Source organism: Zootermopsis nevadensis, unplaced genomic scaffold (assembly GCF_977971745.1).
Source record: "Zootermopsis nevadensis isolate Lab colony 2312 unplaced genomic scaffold, Znev_1.0 Znev_ptg000013l, whole genome shotgun sequence".
Lineage (NCBI taxonomy): Eukaryota > Metazoa > Arthropoda > Insecta > Blattodea > Termopsidae > Zootermopsis > Zootermopsis nevadensis.
The window spans coordinates 10,197,582-10,223,357 of NW_028259145.1; the positions used below are offsets into that span (position 1 = coordinate 10,197,582).

The window sequence follows — 25,776 nt, forward strand, 5'->3', positions numbered from 1 at the left end:
GTGCATCGATTGGTAAGGAAAGAAATTTATTCTGACAGTCGAACTTTACTGAAACGGAATAAAGCTTATAAAGACGATAGTACTAGACATAAATCTTCTTCTTGTTGCTTCATGTATTGACTATTAGCTTGTTTTCAAGACCACCTTTCCATCTTTGCTTCAGATGTCTAGCGACTCTTCCATTAGATTATATGTACTGTGACGTCCTGACAATCCTGTTAGGTTCAGTGCGACTCATGTGCTCCTGTGACCCATTCGTTATCGGTTGAATGTTACACATGTCTTATTGTCTCGTCTCTCTTCTTACACAGTCTCTTCTAGTTCTGTCAGTCTTCTACAGTTTTGTTTTCTTATGTGAGATACGCAAGTCAGTAGAGCGACAGAGTACAGAATGAACGACTAGAGTTCGAGTACTGGCAGCGAAATAGATTCCTCGCTTCCAGACCGGGTTTGGAGTCCCACCCAGCTTTCTATCCATTGGGTACGAGGATAAAAGCAACAGAAGCGTGAAGCTGATTACACCTCCACTTAGTTTCGAGGCTAAAATGCATGAAACTTTTCCTTCATTCCCCCATACATCTTTTTAACTTAATGCATAAGAGGAAAAACAACTTAAATTTCTGTTATATTGTTTGGTTCTTGTTGTGTCTGGTGTAGTTCCATCCACAGAAGTTAAGATGGGGTGAGGGGAAGGTGGTTTTTGGTTAGTCGGAACTATGAAAATATTCAACCGGGTTAACCACCTCCTGGTCTAATTGTGGGGATTTGAATGCATGCGAGTCAGACGCTGTGTGTGTGTAGCTAGTGAGCTAGTGGTTTCGCTGAGGGCAAGGTTATACTACCTGCCATGTGTGTTTGCGTAAAGGCAGTCAGAGCAGCAAGACTGGCTGACGCTGTTACGCTATTTACATTCAAAAGAAAATCACCACGCACCTTCTCGCAGGTGCAGAGATCAGGTGGCGAGTTGACCTCGACCAGCTGCTGTCGGTCCTTACCCTATGAGAAACCATATTTTTTGGCACTAACATGAATTCGCACTTTTTTAAAGCACGTTTATTAGAGATATATTTAAAATAACTTCTGTCTCAAGGACTGCTCACACCACCAGTGTATCAAACATTAAGTTACGGGTTTGATTTGGGTTTGTTACATAAACTACAGATTTTCTTACCTTGTCGTTTTTTACAAATAATTAATTCTGCAGTTATATTTTAATAAGGCAACTGAGTTTTGTTGTATTTTACTAAACTCTTAGAACGTCAGTTAGATTTCAGCTAGTTAAATGCTAATTACGACGGATATACGGTATAGTAACTACAGCATATATTCTCCGAGTCTTCTCATAGTTTATGTCATACGTTAACCTTTTTAATCCCGGTGGAAAAAAAATGTCCCACCTCTTTCAGCAAACAGTGCAGCTTCATTCTGGGTTTCGTATAATTCTTACTGCAAACGGAGTATTTACTTAAACAGCGGACCATCTATTACAATTTCAGGAAGCAGTTCACTTTCTGTTGTTAGGCCTATATAAGAACAAGAGATGCTCATATCTGAAAAATACCATAACTTTCACGTCACAATGAAACGCCTTAACTAACGAAATAAAGGGGAAAAGACAAAGATTCGATGATGTAGAATGCAAGAAATAAGGCAAATGTTCAGTGTGTCTGCAGAGTGGAATCTTGATATTACCATCACACAGAATACAGGTGAAGATTTTAAATTAATTTAAACGTGCATTCCAGAATCCCAATGGTTTAAGCCTTGTTGAAATTAATGCATACCAAACAGTAATAGTTGGGTTCAGTAGCCAGGTACCTTTTCCATGCTAATGAAGTTAGCAGACGAGTGTGTTCCACAGCACCCTTAACGCAGAGGATCTCTTACAGTCTGAGATCCGAACGTGAGGCAAACCGAAATACTTATGGGACGTGATATTAGCAGCGTGGGAGAAGTTTTCAAGAAAATGTGCAAACAACATATAGAAGACGTCTTTTATACACTGCGGTTGCGTTTCTGCAAATCGCCGCGTATATCGAAAACGCGTAAAGCGGAAAACGTTTAATAACCCTAATTTTTATGTTAAACTGGCGCCATAATTTTTTAACACAAAGTTTGTGATCTTTGGCGCTTTCCCTGATAAGCCTGAAGAAATTTTGACGCGGTATTTAAAATGTGGCCGCATATAGGACATCTGTATTCATGATTCTGATATGAAGCAGGCGATAGTCATAATCGCGTATAACAAGTCACCTATATGCACTATGACCACACTAAACTAAGAAGTTTATGTTGACAATGTATTGTCCATGTTTTTAGTATACAGCTGAAGTTATAACGTAGCGGAACATTAAACAAAGCTGGAGGCGATGTGAAGTTTTCATTCAGCTTTAACTTCCAGAAGGTAAAAAATGCCTACAAAACCCTAAAACACACCCTTTTTTTAGAGAGGGGGGGGGGGGTAGGCCTGTTAATGTACAGTATGTTGTAAATGTCCAGACCAGCTTTGAAACCCATCCCGTCTACTATGCAGTGTCTACGTACGACTTTTTTCCGAGATGTAAATCGGCCAGAGCATGATTGTGACCACTCACCTCCATTCAGTGCTAAGATTAAAAATGCTTGGATATGTACGTCCACTCCCGCAGACGTCTTCATGGCGATGTGCTTAAGTAAAGGCGGATGTTTCATTTCTCTTCCTTTAAAACATCTTGTTACAATTCAACTACATTGTCTTCTAAATCTTACAACTGTAACATTTTTGTGTTCTGTATGAAAATCAATTTTTGTCTGCACCTTGAGAAAACACAATATAAATATAAAAGTATTCTAAGATTAACAGGGGAGTACGACTCTCAGATGGTTTGTACGTGACGCAAAAAGCCTTTAAAAGATTGTAAAAATAAAAGGTTTAATGAATCTCAGAACTGAATAGATCCAATCCGTCCACTTTTTATATATTTTTCTAAAAAGTCGATCTTGCTACCGAGTTTAGTATAGGATAGAGACACGAATACACTATACGGGATATAAAATTACACAATAGAAAAATTGTTAAAATCATCTTTAATGAAATGTAGAACAACTTGCATGGAAACCGAAACAAGAATGAACACATTTCTATGTGATTCTAAACGTAAGAGATGCGATTTCATCTTCAGTCGCCAGGACTCGTTGCTCACGCATTGCATGATGGTTTTAGATTTGAATAATGTTCGAATCGAATCTCAACATTGGTTATCCTGGTGAAATTATCATTAAGAAGAAAAATGTTGATGACTTCACTTGTATTTTCTTAAACCTTAATGTAAACACGGTACATTGGCTGCAAGAAGGCTAAGTTGCGTACAGTCAGCCGAGTCCTGATAATTAGTAATCACTTATAAAAGTACTACAGATTCACCCACAATTACGCAGTATTAGTGTAAGAATGACCTAAGTTCATTACTGGGACACACTACTGCACAAAAATACATGATGTGGCATGAAGAACGCCTTTGAAATGTTAATGTACACATGAGTACACTTTTCCAATCTTGTTGAATAACAACAGCTTATTACCATCGACTCCCATTAACAAGGGTTTATATACCTCATGAATTATAACTATAGCATCGAATGAAATACAGGAGTGAGTAGTTTAGAATCTGGAAGGAGACATCCGCGACACACTTCAGGGTCCTATCCCGGAATTTTCCTGGACATATTCAGGCTAATCAAACTCTCCCTTACGGTAGCAGGCAATACGGTAGATAACCGAATCGGCCACAATCTGAAAACAACTTTAGAGTGTTAACCGCTACATTAACCTGCCCTTGTCTTTAGTACGTTTGGGAGGTGTACGTGAACTACATGGACGAACTTATGGCAGTGGAGTGTTTCAACTGAATGTAGAGAATTGGCCTTTATTCGAGTGTCTTACCACAGCAACGGTAGTTTCTGTGGCTGGAAGGAAATTTCTTTCTTTTTATACATGTGCTTGCTACACAAGTTAAAGGTACAGACAGCCAATTTCCTCCACGCATGAAGTGAAGAGGTTTCCGTGCTGGAGGGAAGTCCCGGGCCATTAGTCACACAATAGTGGTATAACGACCATCCGCCCAAAAACAGAACACGTTACGGCTGCTACAGACACGACAGGCCCTGTGCTCTCCTTCACGCTGAAGCAATGAAATGATCTCTGGAAAGAATATTTCGCCACCAGAAGCGTTGTGATTCCATCGTTCTATATAAACGTGACAGAATCTAATCTACAACTTACACTTAAGTATTGTGTGATGTTATGAAGGATTTACATGGACAGTTCATTGTTTGACCGTCTCTCAGTGATGTATCGGTGATGGCTTCATTACTGAGTGGGAGGTACACAGATTCTGCAGCGCTCATACAAAAGATGAATAGGACGTGTATGAATATCGGCTCTTCCCACACGACACAAAAAAAAAACCCTGCTTGTTCGCGAATATTTTGATTTTCTTCCGGAACTCTTCATAGGGTAGAAGATAAATGACATTTCTTTAAATTCAGTTTTAATTTTAGTAGGACTGGATTCTGAATTAATTAAACGCCAAAAAGGTTCCGACATGCTTCATTGGCGTTTTAAAACGTCATTTGTTTCTAATATTTTATTCCGTTTAGAGACAGATTAGGTAAAGAATTATTGCAGGACCGCGTTTATCGCAGAAGAATTAGCGTAAATTTTGTAAGGAGACGGCTGGGTTACTTTTGTCTATTGGGATACGCTGGATCAGAATTTTGAGTTACGCATATCTTGAGTGCATTAGAAAGAAAGAAAACAAAAGAATGAGGAAGAAAGAAAGAATGGTTTTAAATTATTAATGTTTCTGCACACGGAAGCTACGCGGTCGCAGGTGTAATACTTGGCGTCTCAAACAATGGGATCGTGGGTTCGAATACGACTTGAGGCAATGCGGCATGTTGACCTTTCTCAGTGTTAAGACATTCCTGTGTGTGTGTACAGGCCTTGCGGCGGGCTGATCACCGACCAAGGAGTCCTACGAAATGTCTCAAAGGATTCATATCTGTGGCAAATCCTGATGTAGAAGCCTGATTGTGCCGAAATGAAATATTATATCCAACCAATCGCATTACAATATTAAAATATTTTTAATTCAGTTCTTTATTATTATTGAGCTGCATCAATAGCCAGGGAGCCAATTACAGATGTAGCACAATAATAAAATAATACATAGAATTAAATAACAAAATGTAACGAAGTATAACACTCAAAGGCCACTAGTGTGCACCACGGGAAAATAATAATTATGTATTTTATATTCCTCTTAATTTTAGTGCCTCGCGGCACACACTACTAGCCAGCCCGGAGTATTTGCCGCCACTGATTCTAGTTTCAGAAATTAATCATGAAGTTAACATGCCAGAGGACCTAATCAGGAAAAGTCAAGGAGATAAAGAGGAAAAACAAGCAGAATGATTCTGCCCAGCGCCCCAGCTTATACTCGGATGCATTTTCTATGTGATGGGAAATCTAATGTATCGACAATAGAGGATGAAAATCGAAATTAATTTCGCATGACGCCATATTTGATTATTATGATCTATTTAATTATTGCTGTACTGCGTGTTCATCGAAATAAGTTAAAATTCATTTATCAAACTTACTTTTCATGTTTATCCAAGTAAGTTAGAGAAAAAATAAGTTAAAGCAATTTTTCACAAGTAACTGATATGAGGTAAAAGAAGAATTTGTTACCAAATGTAAAGTGTTGGGTAGAATGGTTTACATGAAAAATTGCCTGATAGCTTTTTGTGAAAAATCTCCAATATTAAATGTAATTAAAGCTATAGTATCAGTTTTTGAGTTGATTCATTCGTACGGTGGATGATGGTCACGCTCTACGTCACATCAGTTGCACATGAATTGACCTTATTTTTACCACCACGTATTTGCTAGATTACAAGAGGCATCTTAGTACTTCTCTTTGTAAGCTATAATTTACAATAGAACAGGCTTATAAGAGTAGAGCCATCTATTCGAAACACAACCAGTTACAGCTCAGGGCTTCCTCAGACACCACAATACCGACTTGTTTTGGTGCGGTAGTTTTCAGACTTTCTGCAGCCTTGCCACGTTTGAGGGAACTGGTAATATTCCGTGTCTCACTGGTTATGTTTCTTTGAGTCTCTCTCTCTCTCTCTGAGTGATCGGGTTAAATGCCAGACAGCTACGAGAAAGGTTGAAAATCATAAGTAAGGCAAAAAGTGTCCCCCACTGTGCTGGAAAGATGACTGTGTAATGCGCATCACAGATTTCATCCTTTCGTTGCAGCCTGTAAAATTTCTTTAAACTCGGATAGCAGACCAATCTACAGAACTGAAACAGTACATTTCACTTTTCATAATACTTCATACCCTGGAGGCGTATGTTTTACAATAATAATTAATTAATTAATTAATAGCGATAGTTTAAGTTGGCATTTTGATGGAGCAGTGAGCTGGCTTGTGCAGTGATAAATCGTTCATCGCGAGTGGCGCTCTCATCGCGTGTTGTAGCGTCTCGAAGTTTCTATTGAATGGTAGCCACTTTTCATAAAAGCAGCGTTGCAGAGACGTCCCTCAGGCTTTGTTATACCTCCCAATCAGATTTCCACACTCCATCAGGCATGGCTGCTTCTTCAAGTTTTTCTTTCTTTTTCTTCAGTGGTTACCATGTTAATCTGACCACAACACGCAATGCGGCTAACAGAACACCCCAAGCTTTCGGTTACTAACCTTCTCAAACATTATAATAAAGTGTTCTGCCCAACCCCTAACTAATAGTTCAAGGGCTCTACAGAAGCAGCTTACATTAGAAGACACAAACAACTCATATTACAGCATTAGAACGTGTCAGAAGAGGAACGCGAACGGAGAACTGAAATGTTAACATGCGTGTTATAGAATTATTTCATTCATCATGCTTTAATCGTAATTCCTATATTCTATGCTCTACCAAACGTTGGAAAACTGACTAAACTTACTTTCTTTCTTGTATGAATAAATATAATTTTCCTGATTTAGAAATTTATTGACCATTTGTGGCTACAGAAAGTCTGGCAAATCTCCGGATCCAAGTTACATATTTCTTTGTTTAGAAGAAATTTATGTAATCCAATAAGACCTACGTGTATATGGATGATTTATTTCACCAAAAGCAAGACGTGACATAGGGCGACCAAATAAAAGATGGAGAAAAAACTTTAATAGTCTAGGAACCGGATTTTATGCTGTAATTTCCATGGAAAATGAACAAAAAGATTCAATAATGTTGTATACCATAATATGATGTATAGTTTGTGTTATGTGTCACTTATGTTTCACGTTGACACGTTTTTGGGAAAACAGATAAAGTTATATTTAAACTTGATGTGAGCAACCAATATTAATTTCGCTCTACAATTGTTCTGTAAACACACAATATCAAATTTTGCCTAAATCGTCGAGTGGTTTCGGTGACAAGTGAAGACGGACAGACAGACAGAACTCCCATTAAGCATTTATTTTATGCATTTCGTGTAAAGAACGCGTAACAATGTCTGTTGTAATTTCTCATATAAATTGCAACAAAACAGAAAAACATATATTACTGCATTTTGAAAATATGCAATTATGTTTTATCCAGTTTTAAGAAGAAGAATGATGTAGATAGATATGTATAATGAATTAATGAAGCTGTCACTCTGAAATCGGCAAAAATATATATGATGTTTCGCATAAAAATAGCGTTATAAAAAGTGATTCGAATTGCTTTAACAGATAGAATGAACCAGAAAATAAGACGTTCTGGTCCACTTACTCAAGGCTCAATTGGTGATGGAAGTACTGGACCTTTTATGGTCTTCTAGAACTTTTTCCCGATATTAGGCGTCTATTTCTGAGCGTGCAGGACTGCTTGCGTCATCACAGTGACACTGTAAGGTCGACGTGTACATGAAAGCAATGAAATCAAAAGTGGCATAATTAAAATTCAGTATAATTAATTATGTCTTTGTCTTTCCGCGTTGTCTTGTCCTACATGTGTAAGGCCCTGGTCCAATCCAAGGTGTCCTACTGAATATATAAAGCACAGTTTCAGATTTAATTCTAAATCAAAATAGAAAAATAATTCTAATTAATAAAAATGATTAGGGACAACACTTTAATTGGGATATCTGTAGAGAAGATACCGCCTGAAGACTTAGGCAGAGTTGCAAGTAGAATCTTTAAAAAAATATAAGAGTGTGGATTAATTTCATGTAACTTAGACAGGAACCAGTGGTGGGCTCTTGAGAACATTGTAACTAACCTTCGAGTTCCATAAAAGGCCGGGAAATCCCTAACTAACGTAAATTACTTCTGAATAAGGACTGGTTCCCTATGAATTGAGTGAAAGTGATTACAGAGAATACTCATTTAACTTAATAGCTTCATGGCCCTGCTTTCTCTGTCAAAGGAAATGATACACATTCGATATATTCACATTGTTCTGTTTCAGATACTAACTTCAGATTTATACTACAATTTTATTAAGAACTTATTATATATTAAAGTAATGGAATTATCATGTAGATAAAATGTGTGGACAGACTGCCGGCGAAATATTAGAACCCTAAATCTACAATGCGAAGAACAAGAAGACAAAAGAAATGATGGTAAGATAATTTATAAGTCAGTACAGATATTAATTTTCTTAATTCGGAAAGGCAAAGAATAAGAATTAATTTAGTCTAACGTGAAAGAATAAAGACTAAGCACACATTCTAAAACTGTTTCCAGTAATATGAGTGTGCCTACAGCAGTGGTTGGTGGTTAGTTTAACATTTCCAGATGTGACGATGCGCCCAAAGGCCATAATCCCAGTTGGTTCGATAAATTTATAAATATGAGGGAACACTAGTCACGCAAACACTGCATCTTCAGATTCCGAGTATTATAATAATGAAGGTCCTTAGCGTCAGTCCCAGCCGCAAGATACAAGCACTGTGCTCATCGTCTCGCATTAAACAGGACAACTTATTATGCGTTGCATGCTGGGAAATTACCCCATCCAAAGGATCCGAAATGTATCGAGTCCTATAATTTTTTAGACGAGTTCTATTTAGATTAGGTTTAAATTTGAAACAAATTAAGATCGGAAGGGGGGGCCCCTTCGAGAAGAGGTGGTAAACACTGCGGACCTACGCGTAGGCCACTGAAGACTACGGAAAATTCAAGAAATAAAGCGCTCCTTGCCACAAGCCTATTTGGAATTAATATATGATTATATTATGATACCGTATCTACTTGATGTTTTAGTATTATTACAGATGGATGTTTCAAACATGTTTCATCATGGAATTAGAAACATAAGTACTCCCAATTTTATCAATAATAAATGGTCATTAAGTAGGATGACTGTCTTCTGGGTTATTGAGCCGTGTAGTCTGGTAGAAGTTAACCGACGTTTCAGAGGTCCTTGCTACTTCCATCATTGCCCTGATGATGGAGGCAGCAAGGATTTCTGAAAAGTCGGCAAACTTCCACCAGACTACACGGCGCAACAACCCAGAAGACAGTCATCTTCAGACTCACTGCCGTGAAAACCTCAAATCCTACTAAAACTGTTGGTTCATCTAAAATTTTCATCTCAATATAAATGTGTTGTTGCATTTTTGCTTAGTGAAACGTGGTATCTAAAACGATCTTGGTAATGCAAATCCATCGCTTGATTGAGTACACACATGCATATTCAAGAATTTATGGTTTGTTTCTGTTAATAGAATACAGGAGTAATAAACACGTCAAATATTTTTCAACTCTAACTGGGACATGTTTCACTTTTGGGCTAAATTAGAAAATCTGTAGAGCAAAGACCGAAATCTTTTAAAACAATTTCCATATAAGACGCCCATATGCGGACTGTGCATTAATTCTGTAGGATATGGGAATAAAGTGGGTCTGTGTCAAACAGCAGTTCCTGAATGACATTAACAGAATTATGTTTTATCAAGAAACGAAATTTCTTTGTGTCGAAGCACGTGTTACTACGATCAAGGTCATGGCAGGTAAGGAAAGCAAGCAGGCAGGCGAGACAATTTTTTAATGAGCGTCCACCACAGCGCAGGTAATCCGCTCGAATATGGATAGCCTATTGACGAAGTAATTTAAAAGTGCGAGACCTGTTATTCACTTAAGAGTCTTGCAGTAACACGGCGAAATAATAATAATTACCGACGTTTAGAATGGACCTTGCTGACTGACTTTCACGTTCGAAATGGCATCGATCATGAAGAAGGATTAATAACTATTTAGTATTCCGTCGTATTCAGAATGTTCTGGGATCAAAACTGTCCTGAATGAGGCATTTCAGAGCCCCGCCAGGAAACCGTAGAGCTAGTACCTTAAAATTTACCACGGTCGTTTTCTTTCGTGTCTTGTATAAGTTAATCACATATCATTCTACGATTCACGCAAAAAAAAAACAAAAAAAAAACATGTTTGACAAACGTATTAAATAATACAACAAACAATCGATTATAACAATTCCGACACATCATGAACGTCAAACTCGACGTTCATTCAAGGTCGTTTGAAAAGAGTAGACTTTTTCCGAGGGCCATCACATGTGTGGGGGAAACTCATAGCCGCATACTTTACTAATTCTAGGCTTTAAGGTTAGGTTACAACTTTAGTTCTTTTGTTTTTCCACAAGTTCACGCAAATGTTAATCTCACAGAAAAGCATTTTAACTTCATTTGTCTAACACAGGGCCACATTTGAAACTTAAACCGGGACATATATGGCCGCACGTGGTGTAAAACAGTCTGGCAGCAGGATATATCGACGAGAGCCGGGAATGTGATATTTCTGATCTACATCAGCAGTTCACAGGAAGCATGACGGCCTAGGAAATGGTAGGATACGCGCCGGGTCCCTGTTGGAGGTCACTGATCTCTACTGTGTCTGTTAACAAAACAGTAGGAATAAGTATCGATCGAAGGAATCTCAGAACTTGCATTTCTATCGATTAGTTTCTGCGTCATTATCATCATAACAAATTCATATGTCTGAAGATGAAAGAAGTTAACAGTGAAGATAGCTCCGTGGGTGTGTTTTGAAACCTGTCTGCCATGCTACACATCAAGGATATGGTAGCGCAGAAAAGAAATGAAGATCAAAGAGCGAGAGGGAGAGAATACGATCGGTCGAAATCATTTAGAAAGACGTTGAGAGAGATGCAGAGTGACGTAAGTTAACATTTAAACAGACACTAAAAGAGAAGGAGAGAAAAAAGGATGCAAGTCAGAACAGGAACCAGCTAACAGAGATTAGATGTAGTGGGTGATAATGTCTCGCATTCAGAACCTGCTGGGCGACCGTGGATGACGGTCTGGCTATCTGTACGAGCTTGACAGACAGCAATTAAAAGAGTGTATTTGCTGTTTCTGTTGCCAACAAATGTCACCTCGCACAAAAACGTGACAATTATATTATGTGTGGGTTTAAATAAAAATTTGGTTCGCAGAATTCAAGTCATTATTGATTGATTACTCCCGGGCCTGGAAATGCGAGGTATGACAGGTGTCTCTAACCAAGAAATAACTTTTTGGCTAGATGACAGCCATCTGGGATTTTGCATCGTGTAGTCTCGTATAATTTGACGGACGTTTGAGGTGTTTAACTGCCTCCATCATCAGAGCTTATATCACCCTGACCTACATACACAAAGTTTTAACTCACAGATATGGAAAGGAAATCTGTGACTACTAAGCAACTATCCAAACCCACTGAAGAAAGTCCCTGAGGAACAGAAATCATCTCGTTGAGACTTCAGGTTCTCATGGCGGTGAATATGAAATGGCTGCCTTATCGAATGTTGCGCTGTGCAGTCGACCGAATCGTCGGGACTTCACGACGTAACATCCTAGAAGTCATCTTCAGGAACTGCCTAGTTCGTCACAAAAATCCTTGCTTTCAAGGAATCCTTGTCTTTTTCAAAAAGGCCTGATACTGGGATCTACTCATATCCACACACCCTTTTCAACAAGACATGTTCTGAAATCAGGCCTATCCACCCATCTACTCCAAGAACCACATGGCTTGTTCCCCACAGGTTGCCTCGACCAAAATTGTGTAAGCATTTCACTTGCTGATCAGCTTAATAACATGAACTTAATGTCTTCGGACAGAAGGTTTCTACTTCCGGCAGGCGTGAGGGGTTTTTCTTCTTAACATTTTTTAGACCTGCGACCACGTTCACATATTTTAAAGACTTGAGACCGCAAATATATAAATGACGCAATTTATTGAAACGGCATAAAAACTTATTACAAAAGGAACTAAATTAGGCGCAGGGCGTGACATTGAAAACAGGTTCACATATTACTCAGTAATGCTTTTTAACAAAATCAGCCATCAGTACTTTTGCCTGAGTCACGTTTCTATATGAAGTTTAATTTCCGTTGTTTAGATTTTCATTCATCCTCCAAGTGTTCATCAGTAAGACAGCTACAGATAAGTTACTGCCAGGTACTGACGATGCTAACAGAAAGTGTTTTCTTGATTTGAGGTGACTATTTGTCATCAGAGTGAGTGACATAATATCACAAAATAATTTCTGCAGAAAAAAAGGCGAACCGCTAGTTGAGAACCCCTGCTATAGAACAGGGGTCGGAAATCGTTTCATTACCACGAGCCAAGTAGACTAATCACATAATATCGTGGACTGTTAGCGAAACTTTATTTAGCTGGTTTTAATTTAAAAACACTCGCAATATCTTTTCAAACACGTGAACTAATAATAATCCCTCAACAAACCTCGAAGTTACTAATTTTATGAAAAAATAACACACTTGACTTCAAGATAGAAAGTTATCGCATTGGATACTTTTGGAATCATGTGACGGGCTGAGTTGCTTACACCTGCTATAGAAGAACCACATCTACGTATGTCTCATAGGAACAAAGACATTTTGTTCAAAGACAGGAGTGACCGAATCTTGAAACTGACTGATTATCTCCATCTAGTGCTGAAACAGTTTTGCTTAAAAGAACCCCGTACATTTTATAGTTTGGTGCTAAGGCATGACAATACTTTTTATGCTCAATAACTATTGTCGATGCCTAACCAGCCCACAGCACACTGGAGTCTGGAGAGAGGCCACGCACGACGCCTGTGCGTTGTTTTGCAGGTGAAAAAAGCGTGATACAACCTTGCATAATCTCTGTATTAGCCATGACCATCCCATTAAGTCGGCTCCGTAGCATTGCTTTCCTGGGAGGTTTAGAGTCCTACAGTCAGCACTAAAATTTGAAATTACACGTAGGGACAAGTTGCACATGCACTTGAAATATCTAACGCAGCGTTCACCAAACAGTTCAATTCACATAACAGATCTTTCGTGCCAAATGACTTTAAGAGAAATATCATATGCAATCGCTTTTATTAATATTATCGTTAGAGACATCATACGCTATAATGCTGGGGGGAAAACATTTGCTTTTCAGATTCAAAGGAAGCTGACGAGAACTGTAAAATGACGAGTTCAGTAATTTCTTCTCTTCAGAAAAATCAATTTTATTAACGATGCTTTCTGTAGCCCAGATTTTACAGTGTCGAATAAGATGATGGTAAATAATGAATTGGAAAGGATGTGGAAGGAAACGATCGTGGCCTAATTTAATGTACTATCTCGTAATTTTCCTGGAGGAACTGTAGAAAACCAGGGAAGACCTCAGGATAGCAAGTCTTCGGGACGAGATTCGAATCCAGGATCTCCGAAATATGAAACACGAATGTTAACTACTCGATAACGATGTTCGGTGTTCTCCAAATTGTTTTTAGGTGGATAAAATGAAGAAGATAGCAACACCGTAGGATAAATAACTCCCCAAAACAAAAGGTCAAAGGAAATCGGATGAACATCTCGCCAAAGTCATAAACGACAAAAGAGAAGCATATAAGGAAAGTTTACAAACGGGGTTTATAGAAGGTGAAAATGAATACAAAAGATGCAGGGCTGTAGCAAACAGAGAAGTACGAAAGAATAAAAGAGAGATGTGGAATACTTTCTTCTCACTCTGACGGGAAAAGGTAAGGTTAGACCAGGGTGATACTAAGGAAAGGTACGAAAGTAGAGTGGGACAAAGGAAACGTCACAATGTTTCGATATGTGGGACATGTAGCACGTATGAGAGAGATTAGAGTCGTTTTCGAAATTTTAGTAGAAAACTCCGAAGTGAAGAGACTTCTTGCTAGACCTGATAGGATATGCACATGTGTTACCTTTAACAGGTCATTCTTCCTAAAATTTAGAAAAAGAAAGGAAGAAGGTATTCAGACTTCCACAAAGCTACAGATAAATTTTGAGAACCGAAAAGGAGGAAAATAAACTTCCCGCTTCAACTGGCACTGCCTCTTTGAAAAGATCCTTTTATACACATTTTATGGAAATTTGGATACGAAATTATTCTGAACGTGTAGCTGAAGAGAAAATTTCCAAATTTCTTTAACGTGCATCGAACCTAGGCTATTCAGTCTGGAGAGAGACATTATTGAATTAGCTCGTCGGATCATCTCAAACGCCACACAAGCGTTAACGTGTTTCTAAATACCGTAAAACCTTCTTACAACGGAATTACAAGATTCGTGAACTTTCAGCTTTAGATAGGTTTCCGTTTAGCACAAATACTTACAAACACTAATAGCAAGACCCGTTGAAACTCAATGGGTAATGGTCATTAGCTCAGGATTAACATATGATGACTCATCGCCCTGATGATGGAAGCAGCAAACACCTCTGAAACGTCGGTAAACTTCCACCAAACCACACGTCGCAAAATCCTGGAAGAAAGTTAGTCATCTTCAATTTTAGGAAGCATAATGTATTAGAATAAATCAGTTCAATACAATACTAGACAATAAATAGTGAAGCAAGCATTTTCCGTTATATTATTGTCGTATTCTTTTCGTTTCGGCGATGAATAATTTCATTTATCGATGTCTGTCACTCTATAATTACGGGACAGGAATTTGTCTATACACGACTGAGTTATGTAGCTTACCGTTTACAGATTCCGTTGTCAACATGTTCTACCAAAATATAGTTCTGTTCTAGCTTCTGTACCATATGCCCATACGGATCACTGTGATTTCTATAGAGACAATTTTCTTTCCCTGTGATTCGACTTCATGGCAGGCGTGTATTACTTGTAATGAGTCATTCATTATCTGGCGCAATGGCAGGTGCTTGCACTGAGGTGCACAATATCCTCCCATGTGAAGCCACTTAACTGTTCTTTACATTCAGCTGTTAATGAATGAACCCGGTGTTTGCGTGTCTGCGTCCTACAAAGATGTACCGTACGGGTTATAAATAACGTAATTCACTAAGCGAGAAGCATCAAAACAGTTTAAATTCTTAGTGACACTTATCTGATCGTCACGTTTAATGAAAATACTTGGAATAGACAGCGCACAGTTGAAGTCCTTTGTGTGTGTAATAGGAAGTGTAACTCAGGATCCGAACAAACATGAGATGTGGATGACAGCTCACCGCGCATGCGTCTTACGTAATACCTGGGTTCCTCGAATTGGTAGCAACTAACCGAAGACGACTAAATTTCCTCTATATTATTTCAGTAGTAATGCGTGTCCTATGAGTTCATATAAATTGTAACTGTGCCAAACTGTTATTATCCGACGTATCTGCCCCACAGCAAAAAACTCGTGAATACAAACCATCGTTTTTTAGTAGAGCGAATAATTGAAACATTACAGTGGATGCTTAGGAGAATTTATTATATTTATTTATTTAGTGTTCTGTCTGACGACAGGTCCATATGAACAGGATCCTTCCATCCTTTTCTTTTCTCGGACTGGGACCTGTTCATATACGTTCTTGGCAGATGATCCAGAAGTGGTTTGCCATTGCCTTCTTCTGTGTGTGAATGGGATGCCACGGAGGAAAACTCCATGTTGCCCAGACCACGGCCTTGCCCAACACAAGTTATAAATTCGGGCACCGCCGGGAATCGAACCCGAGACCCCAGGATTACAAGGCCAGCGTTCCAACTGCTAATCGGGGAAATTATTTGGAGGATGTACGCTATTTATTTAACGACGCACTTCGTAACTCAGATTGTACATAGCGTCGAATGATACGGTTATTAATGAATAATGAATTGGAAAGAATGTGGAAGGAAGCGGCAGTTGCCTGATTTCAGGTGCTGTCTCGTTATTTGCCTGGAGCGAATGATAACAACCACGAAACATCTCAATCAGGAGAGTCGGTCTTCGGGATCTCCAGAATAAGTTTGGTACCTTAAGATAACTGAACTGGAAGATATCAAATGGTAGGTTTCGGTATCAAGAGTGTTAAATCGTCCAAATTTTATCTGTCATTTCATTAGGTACAAGAAACGTAAAAATTTGGAATTGATAAGTATCAGAGTGGCTAACAAACAACGTGAAACGACAATTTTTTTACGTAGGTCAATAACTGAAGGATGCCTCACATTTTTTGTAATTTCTTATTAATTTTGAAACCTGTATTGTAACCGTCCTTCCTTACATCTGTACAGGCATGTATTTTTATCCAGATAAAATATATCACAGTACTTAAGATGTGAGATGTTGTGTCTTGATCTCGTCTTTTAAATCTTTAATAGAATTTCTTAAATACAGTGAAACTGTAAGCGGCTCAAATTACGATATCATCAGTGACAAGAGTGAACAGCGATTATATGCAAACAGTTTGTGCCACTTCTTTTGTTGATTCTCTGAAAGTAAGTAGGATTTGAGGTTTTCACGGTAGTGAGTCCGAAGATGGTTATCTTCTGGATTGTAGTAGCGCCGTGTAATCTGGCAGAAGTTTACCAACGTTTCAGAGGTCCTTACTGCCTCCATCATCATGGCGATGAGTCATTGCCTTGATGATGGATGCATTAAGGACCTCTGAAACGTTGGAAAACTTTTACCAGATTACACGGCGCTACAACCCAGAAGACAGCCATCTTTTTTCTCTCTCCAAATGTAGTAACTTCTGACTCGTGATGAGTTCCACATGTCCCATGTTCCTTTAAAGTGGGCGCGTTATATGACTTTTGAAGCGCACTATATGTTATGCAGCTGAACTCTAGGTCTGACGATGCGTTTTGTATAGCAGGTATTCACCTCGTTGAACCCGGAGGTACCACGTAAGTCACTAGAAGCTTATTTGTTTTCTTGTATTTGTTTATCTCGTTTAGCCAAGAGGATGGAAGAAGTTCAAAAAATTGGCATTCTCCTCATTCTTTTACACAGCATTGACCACTCGACAAAGTAATCGTTCCTCTTGTCCAGTTTAACTGTATTTGTAAAATAAACTTCTCATGCCGTGAAGTCTTATGGGGTAGTAGAGGAAAAGATCCACTTTTTCTTGATATCGACACTACAAGAATGTGTGTGGTCAGCTTCACGTCCCGGCCATTTTAAATCCAGGCAAAGACCTCTCGTTGCGCAGAGTGGGTCCCAGAGACGTTCTTATGCGTTGGATAAGAGAAATACCTTTTGACCGTGCCGGGAATTTAACTCCTGTCCTCCAACCCATAAACACTGACTACACTAAACGAGTTAATTTAATTTACCCATACTATTAGAATGATCGGATGAGGGCGGATAAAACAAGTGGGACATGTGGAGATATTTAATGCGTACAAATTATCTGTTGGAAAGCCTGGAGGTAAAAAGATCCCATGGAGACCCAGACATGGATGGGAAAATTACTGTTGTGTTGGGGTGAATATATATGTCTCTACGAAACTGCGGCCGCTAACGAGACCATTGCACATCTCCCAGATGATACATGAGTGAATATGGAGCAGCGGTGGAATGATATCAAAAGTGGAAAGCTGAAGGACTCGGTGAGAAACGTATCCTGTTGACTATGTCCACTAGAAATCTCACATTAACTGCCATGGTAACGGAGCTGAGCCATCCCGATGAGAAGCCTTCGACAATAATTGCTATGAAACCAGTGTAATCTGGCTCAGTAAAGGACCTGTGACGAGGTCTTGTGAATTTCTTGACTAGGTTGGAGACTGTCAGCTTCTCGAGATGTGAAATTGCTTAGGTATTTAATTTTATGAGCTGGGATGACATATGTAATGGCAAAGACACTAGACGTAGATAGGAGGATAATATCAAGCGATATCTATGAAAAATAGGAGTTGAAGGCGATTGGATTTTGTTGGCCCAGGACAGGGACCGGTAGAGGGCTTTGGTTAATTCGGTGATGAACCTTCGGGTTCCCTAAGCCATCTAGTTAGTTAGTTAGTTAGTTATGGCAAAGACAACAGCTTTTTGATTCCACGTGAGAGCAGGATTTTTTTACGACATCCAGATCGGCTATGGCACTCACTCAGCCTCCTATCCGATGAGGAGATAAGAGTTGACCACGGACCTAGCTCCCGGTTTGTTTGTGGATCCAAACCTCCACGCTTCTATACACTTTAATGGCGTCCTACTAAGGCACTCATCTAGTTTTGATTACGTACATTAAACTATGCTTCTGTATGAACTAATTATACGTTAACTAGTTATACTCCTGCATTACGTATAACTTCCATCTTCGAGGTTTAGCTGCGCCGTGTGTTGAAGGTTTTCCAGTTTTCGGCAAACAATGAAATTATTATCTTCAGGATCAAGCTATTACATGCACATTAGACTCAAGGGTAAAGGTTAAACATTTGTTCGGAGCAACTTAAAAGTGTTTCAGTAAAATAATGCTGATACAGACACAATCATGATTAAAATAACTTGAAAGATAAACTTTCATTTGGTAAAATTCTTAATGGCTGTGTCATAATTTTTGCTACTAGATCACGAAGACTCTAAATCTCAGGGCAGTCCGTTTCTGTTCTGTGGACCAGAAAGCCCTGAGACCGATTGTCTCCAAAATTTTATTTCGATTTCCGTTGCCATTCATTATTTCCTCAATGCTCTATACTTCATTTTTATCTTTCAGCACACCACAGCCTCGGTCGAAAGTCAACAGTCAACTTTTACCAAATATGTCTGACTCAGATCAAAGAAGTTAACTTTAATTATGTTACTAATAACGAAACACTTAGCTGAAACCTAATTGCAGCTTGCTAAGCTTATGAAGTAATTATTTTAAATTACAAAATAAATTGCATTGAAGTAACTGCTGTAGTTTGTCTTCTTTGGTAAAATAAAATGTGGACAGCTCACAAGTGAAATGTCGCGTTGTGTAATATTCATATCAGATATCTGACGACAGAATTTAGCATATAAATTTAATGACAGGCATTTTAGTGTAATAGGGAAACTGTTTCCAATCATATCATGATAGTAGCATCTAGTACGGGAATAATTTCAGAGATTTCATTTACTGTAACGAATGTAACACAAGATTATGTCCAAAGAAACGATAACATCTTGCCTCTAATTGTACCAAAGCTTACTAACCTAGGTCAACTGTGTAGTGAATCTAGTTAAAAACACAGTTAAACCACTATTGCTCTACGAGTGGCTCCTATATCTATTACGACCACAATCGTACATATTTGATCCACTGTGTTTAACTTAGATTGGATTCTCCTTCATCCGTTTAAAATGGTTGTTATGACTTACAGGGTTTTCGCTTATACATTCAATGAAGTATGAGAGTGGCTATTGTTATAAATTACAGTGAAATTGCTGTAACCTTTCTTACATCTCCCTAATTATTATCCGTCAACCAGAAACGTTCTAAGTAGAATTGTCTTATCTTATACCCGCCTACGCCCCAAGTCACAAAATGTCCTTAAGAGAAAACAGACAGCAATTAAAATAGTTTTTCTCTTTTCAGTTGGTGGTGAAACTGATGGCTGCTATATAAGGAATGTCACGGCGCACACTCGTCACGCATAGCACGAGGGATCCCTTCTATTCTACCTGCTACATACAAAAACGCTACTAGTAGTGATTGAGTTGCAGCACCGTTCAGTGCAACCGTCATGGCTAATAGAATGGACATGCAGGCCAAAGACAGAGAGAATCCCACAAAGTAGCTACGCGACGTCTAACAACATGAATTGCTTAATAAATTTATGTACTATATAAGACAAAGAACGAAATTATATCGAGAGCTACAACTGCTGAACTTGAAAACTTAATGGCCCTCAGACATGTGTGCTGCATATACTCAAGGATATGAACGAGACACGAAAAGAAAAAAAGACGTACATATACCGCAGGTACAACGTGTTTGTCACCCACTGCGGGAACAGAAGACGAAGAATGAACGTAGACTGGTAAGTTATTTAACGACACTATTAAAAGATGATATTCAAATGCGAATATGATCCCTTTGCCCAAGCGCTACGACAAGAAAACGCTGATGAAATGTAACGAAAGTAAATATGAATCTCCCATTCTTTAATTCTCTACTGGATGGATATAAATGACCAGCTTCTAGCTCCAGCTGTATTTAACGCCCCAGACAACGCTGTCGAAAGCTTTGTCTTTATATGTGTACTAACATTATTAGGCGTATTATTAAAATTATCATAATGGTATAACGTATGATGAGCAATCAATCATGCGGTACTAAAATATGTGTCAGATACCTACATTTTCATATTTCTATCGCGAAGTACGGGTATGGAACCATAATTAAACTTCAGATTCCATAAACGACACTGCTCTGTAGAGCCAAGGTTCTCGGAAGAAAAATAGTTTATTGCGAATTTAATGAGATGTTTCCTGAGGATCTTTGGAGCAATGTCACTTTCGCTTTTTGGAAAGAACGATGTAAGAGTATATTATATGGTCTTCTGATTTGTGAGGCCATTTTAGTAGTAGCAAATTTCCGGAGGAAGAAATAGCCTCGATCTGAAGGGTTAAAGTTCAGCAAAAATCTCTAACTTCTGTATTGTACATTTCTGGCTTGTTATTACTTATCTTTTTATTCGTCACGATCATATAAAATTGCACATTTGCAATGGAGTGAAAAATATCAAATTTTAGAAAGGTCTTTGACAGAAATAACAGGTCTTCGACTAATTGTACCTTAGTTTAGCGGCCTCCAGTCAGAGGCGATGCAATTGTCTTCAAATTATAGGACACACATTCAGTGCAAGGAATAGAAATGGAAAGTATTGTCCGCTGTTATCATTCGCTTTGTCTCACGTCTGAGAGAGGGGCATCGCCCCACCTGCAATAACCTCTCCACCCAGTATTGGACACATAACATGACGCCATTGTTTCATTTTAAAAAAACTGTTTTCCTACGCATTACAGCCCGTACAGTGACCTGTTTCAGCTATGAAAATTAGATAAAATGAACATTCTAGAGTGTTTGATGAGAATTTAATAGTAGCCTAAGTGGTTAAGAATTTCCATGTTTTCTTCAAGAACCCGAAGGTGCATTACCAAGTCCACAAGATCCCCAAACTGGATCACATTCTGGGCTAGATTAATCCAGTTGACACCCTCATATACTATTTCTTTTATATCCAAACAATATTAAATTTCCATCTGTTTTAGTCTCCCAAGCGTTCTCTTTCTGTCAGCTATTTTTTATTAAATTGTGTATGTTTTTGTTATCTTTGACATGCATGTTACATGGCCTACCAATCTCAACCTCCTTGGTTTAAAACAATATGTGCTATATATCTAGATTTCATTTCTTTATATTTAATTCATGGCTTGCATTTCTTGCATCTTGTAACTATGAAGCTTCATTTTCCGTTTAAATCAAGTCAAAATGGGGTTTCAAGTTCCCTCCAGATCATGTTAGTTAAATACTGGTTTTGTATAAATTCAGTCCGAAAGATTATTGAAAGATACAATGTAAAATCTAAAATATTTAGTTATCTACTGAGACGCCACGAGAGCAGACAGAGAGAATGGAGGTAAAGCTCCAAGCATTCTTTAATCCGACAATAGATAAGGGCGAGTCATTAATTTAAGTCTGTGGACACTTTATCCTTGGGGAACAAAGCTGTGTGGCCCCAAAGCTGGCCTGGATGTGGTGGCGTAAAGGAAAATAAGATTTTAATTTTCATATGTAATCTGATATTTACTGTATTTATTTAACTAGGCCAACAGAAAGAATGAAGTGTTTTACCTGAACAAAAGGGAGTTTAAAAGTATGACATATTTAAAGCAGGATTAACATGTTAAGATGCGTTTTATTTTATTGGAATCGTTCAACATTGCACTGTTGCATAACGATAAGGTAAAGGATACATTTGTCCCTGGTATTCAACTAAGAACAAAACCATGGAGATATATGGAGGGAGTGGAGGAAAAACTTTAACCTCGTCAATAGCTGGAGGAGAGTGGTTAGTTTCACATCGTACGTGTGTATGTTTCCTTTTCCTGATTCGCTTCACCAGTTGTAACCAAACTCTCTCAAGAGGATGCGAAGGTTTATGATCCTTTAAATCGATATAAACGGTGAAAAAAGATATATTTTCATCATAACCCGATCCGCCTGAATAATTCTGTATTTATTTGTAATGTACAGAGTTATATACTAAATTATACTCAAAATAAAATTTTGTATGAAGAATTTTAGAACGTTATTTACTGACGAATATCAGTACCGGATCGGATAAAGAAACTAATTTATTAATCGAAGCAGGTGACACGTCGTAATCTTTAAAAATATGCCTCAAATTTGCAATGATGTTCGGTTTTACAAAAGGAATAAAACATTTTCTTCGCTGTTTATGAAGGAAATATTGTAACAAATATGATAAACACAAAAAAGGTGAAAGAAAACCAAAAATATGAATTGAGCAGAGAAGTTATGATATTGAATAATAAGGAATTTTCCTCGTCTTTTAAGAATAATGAAGTCAAATAGCTTGTAATTGGATGAATTAATAAAAGTACGTGTAATTATTTATTTATTTTATTTAGTGTTCTGTCTGACGACAGGTCCATATGAACAGGATCCTTCCATCCTTTTCTTTTCTCGGACTGGGACCTGTTCATATACGTTCTTGGCAGATGATCCAGAAGTGGTTTGCCATTGCCTTCTTCTGTGTGTGAATGGAGTAATTGTTGGGATGCCACGGAGGAAAACTCCGTGTTGCCTAGACCACGGCCTTGCCCAACACAAGTTATAAATTCGGGCACCGCCGGGAATCGAACCCGAGACCACAGGATTACAAGGCCAGCGTTCTAACCGCTAGACCACCGTGGCGGTCACGTGTAATTACTTTAATAAAAATTGGCGGCGAGGCTGTGGACTGGGTTAATCTGAGCTCTTGTGAATACGGTGATGAACCTTATGTTTCCATAAAATACGATAAATTTGTTGACTGGCTGAACGAGTTTTGTCAGAGAACAACAAAATATGATGAAGGCACGACCTCGGACGAAATTTGCACAACATTCTAAAGCCAATGCTTGTGATGTTCGCACACTGACCGCTTACCATGGCCATGTTTTATACAATCGGCCACGGTGAACAGGGAAATCTAAGATGCGAAGAAGTACATGAACACGAGGAAACTCCCCGAGGCTAAACATTGCTCTCTCAACTCTCGACTTTTTAGTCAATCCTGTAACCGCTCTTAACTTGATATATAGTTAACCGTGATTCGATCCCACTGTTATGGGCACTGACGCTCCCTTGCAAGAAGCCAAACGCTGGCTACGCTCACTTTTTTATACCCGTTTCCTTTCCTCCGTGTTGCTTAAGGGTTGGCTTCTTGGAAGCTCGGAATAGATACTTTGCTGCTTCAGTCACGGAAATTGAATCATTTTTACACTCCATTTATTTAGAGTAGTTTTTGTTATGCACCTCGAGACATTTTATAAAGATTAGTATAAGGAGTGGTAAAGACAGGTCATTCATCATTTGATGGTAGCCACGAAAATAGATTATTAATGTTGTTGGTTATTGTAGACGTTTTCGACAGCTCTTAGTACGGTATGATTGAGTTCAACGTCTTCGTTCAAAGTGCCTTTAGCAGACATAAATTTAGTTGGAGGTAATCAGAACATTAGCCGATACCTGACGTCATTTTTCCTAATCAAATTCTGTCAAAGTTTGCGAACTTGTTGACTGCGACTACCCAGAAACATATTTCGGGAATGTTTATGAAGGAAACAAGCTTATGTGTGAGATTTCATAAGATTATCATTGGCTAAGCAAATTGTACTGTAAAAGGGAGTCGTGTTATTCTTCTTCAGCTATCATGGATTTTCTGGCCTCTCACGATTCAAAAGAATCAACACGAGCGTACTTCAAAGCTCGGCTTAAACTAAATATCATCTATAAATATTAAAACGTTTCAAAATAAATACTTTGTCTCCATGCATATATTGTTTATGCTACTCTCCTAAGTAAAGTATGTCTACTTTCATTCAGTAACCTTTACGCTGTAAAATTAGATAATTCGAATCAAATAAACCAATGTCTCACAGTCGTCATAGCTTGCCAGCATGTTTTATTCCAAAATAACAATTGTATTTATAGTTTGTTGAACGACGCCTTTTCAGTAGCTAAGGAAGTGCCAAGACTGAATGTTATTATTTCTGGCCTTTTATTTTTTTATGATTATTCATTGAACTAGCTGGTGGTCAAATTTGAAAGTCATTGCTCTCAAGTAGACCTATTACTTGTGTCCGAAAATTGCAGTAAAGTGCGGGAGGTGGTTTTGATGTACACCTGTCGACACTTTGATTTTTCTAGGGTCGAGTCTGGGAGCCTACTGTTCTCCTACAGTTATTCCACGTGAATCCTTCGGTAGTAACATAAGTAGCCAATAACCGCACATCCACCCCGATTAAACTCCTATAAAGCATTGTACAAAATGCAGAAAGGCTACATTAGACATAAATAGCCTTTAACCAGATCAAAGGTTAACAGAATCGTTTCACCAAGGCGAAATGAAGCGTAAATGTTGATTGACAAGTTGTCCGTTCTGCCTCAATTGTTAATTTAACCGAAACGTAGCCAAATTTGACATTTGTTTAAATCTTGAGCAAAATGCATATGTCTGTAGAAATTCCAGTATCGTGTTTACATCCTGTTGAACGACGTTTCTCCAAAAAAAGACTGATTGATGGAGAGAAACTGCAACTCTAGCCATTATTCAAATTACTCCCAGAGGTAGAAGTATTTTTGATTGAAGCCCGGCAATTAAGAAGGTCAGATGACCTATCTTAGGAGAGCGATGGATTAAACGTCTCATATCAAACCATTAAGCAGGACGCTGACATCTACGCTTGGTTTCTTCTAATCTTTATATGACCGAAGTGGTTCCGTCGCTGCAGTGGCGTAACTAAGAACTTCCTAGCATATGTGGGCAAAAATTGTAGGTTTTGTATATCTTTCAATCCCTGCATGCTGAGGTGCTGTAAAACCGAGTCTTATGTATGTTTGTAAGCAGAAAAGAAATCGAATTTGACTAGCAGATACGATAAAATTCAAGCCACTCCGTCCAATTATTTCAATCCTCCAAGAATTTCTGAAGGTTAATTTAAAATACTCATTCCAAAACATTCAAACCACATTTCAACATGCACACAAATCTAAATGTTGGTATTTAACATTGTTTGTATAAAATAATTCTCAGTAAAATAGAAACTGAGGGCATATAAAAACAGTCTGGCTCCGAATGGAATGCAATTTTAATGAGATGAGAGTTTCCTTCTTGCACAGTTTTCAAAGAGGAGAAGAAAGTTATACAGTGCAATGCCGTCATGTTGTATGTGGGATTTCTTGGCACATTTTAAGCAAATTTGTTGTAGTGACAGTGCCAGATGAGATGATAACGACACAGCGCAATTTA

General features: G+C 38.3%; 1 protein-coding gene and 1 long non-coding RNA gene across 5 annotated transcripts in view; one reads left to right on the forward strand and one right to left on the reverse strand.

The window, feature by feature from the left end:
• Nucleotides 1–25,776, reverse strand: part of Ser (protein serrate) — a 248,246-nt gene that overhangs the window by 109,450 nt on the left and 113,020 nt on the right. The gene's annotated exons all lie outside the window — the stretch shown is intronic.
• LOC147873892 (uncharacterized) overlaps nucleotides 1–25,776 on the forward strand; it is a 191,397-nt gene that overhangs the window by 83,353 nt on the left and 82,268 nt on the right. For all 4 annotated transcript variants that reach the window (XR_015535110.1, XR_015535112.1, XR_015535111.1 and 1 more), the window contains one exon: nucleotides 19,830–20,274. This is a non-coding gene — a long non-coding RNA (uncharacterized LOC147873892). The remainder of the gene's footprint in view (nucleotides 1–19,829; nucleotides 20,275–25,776) is intronic.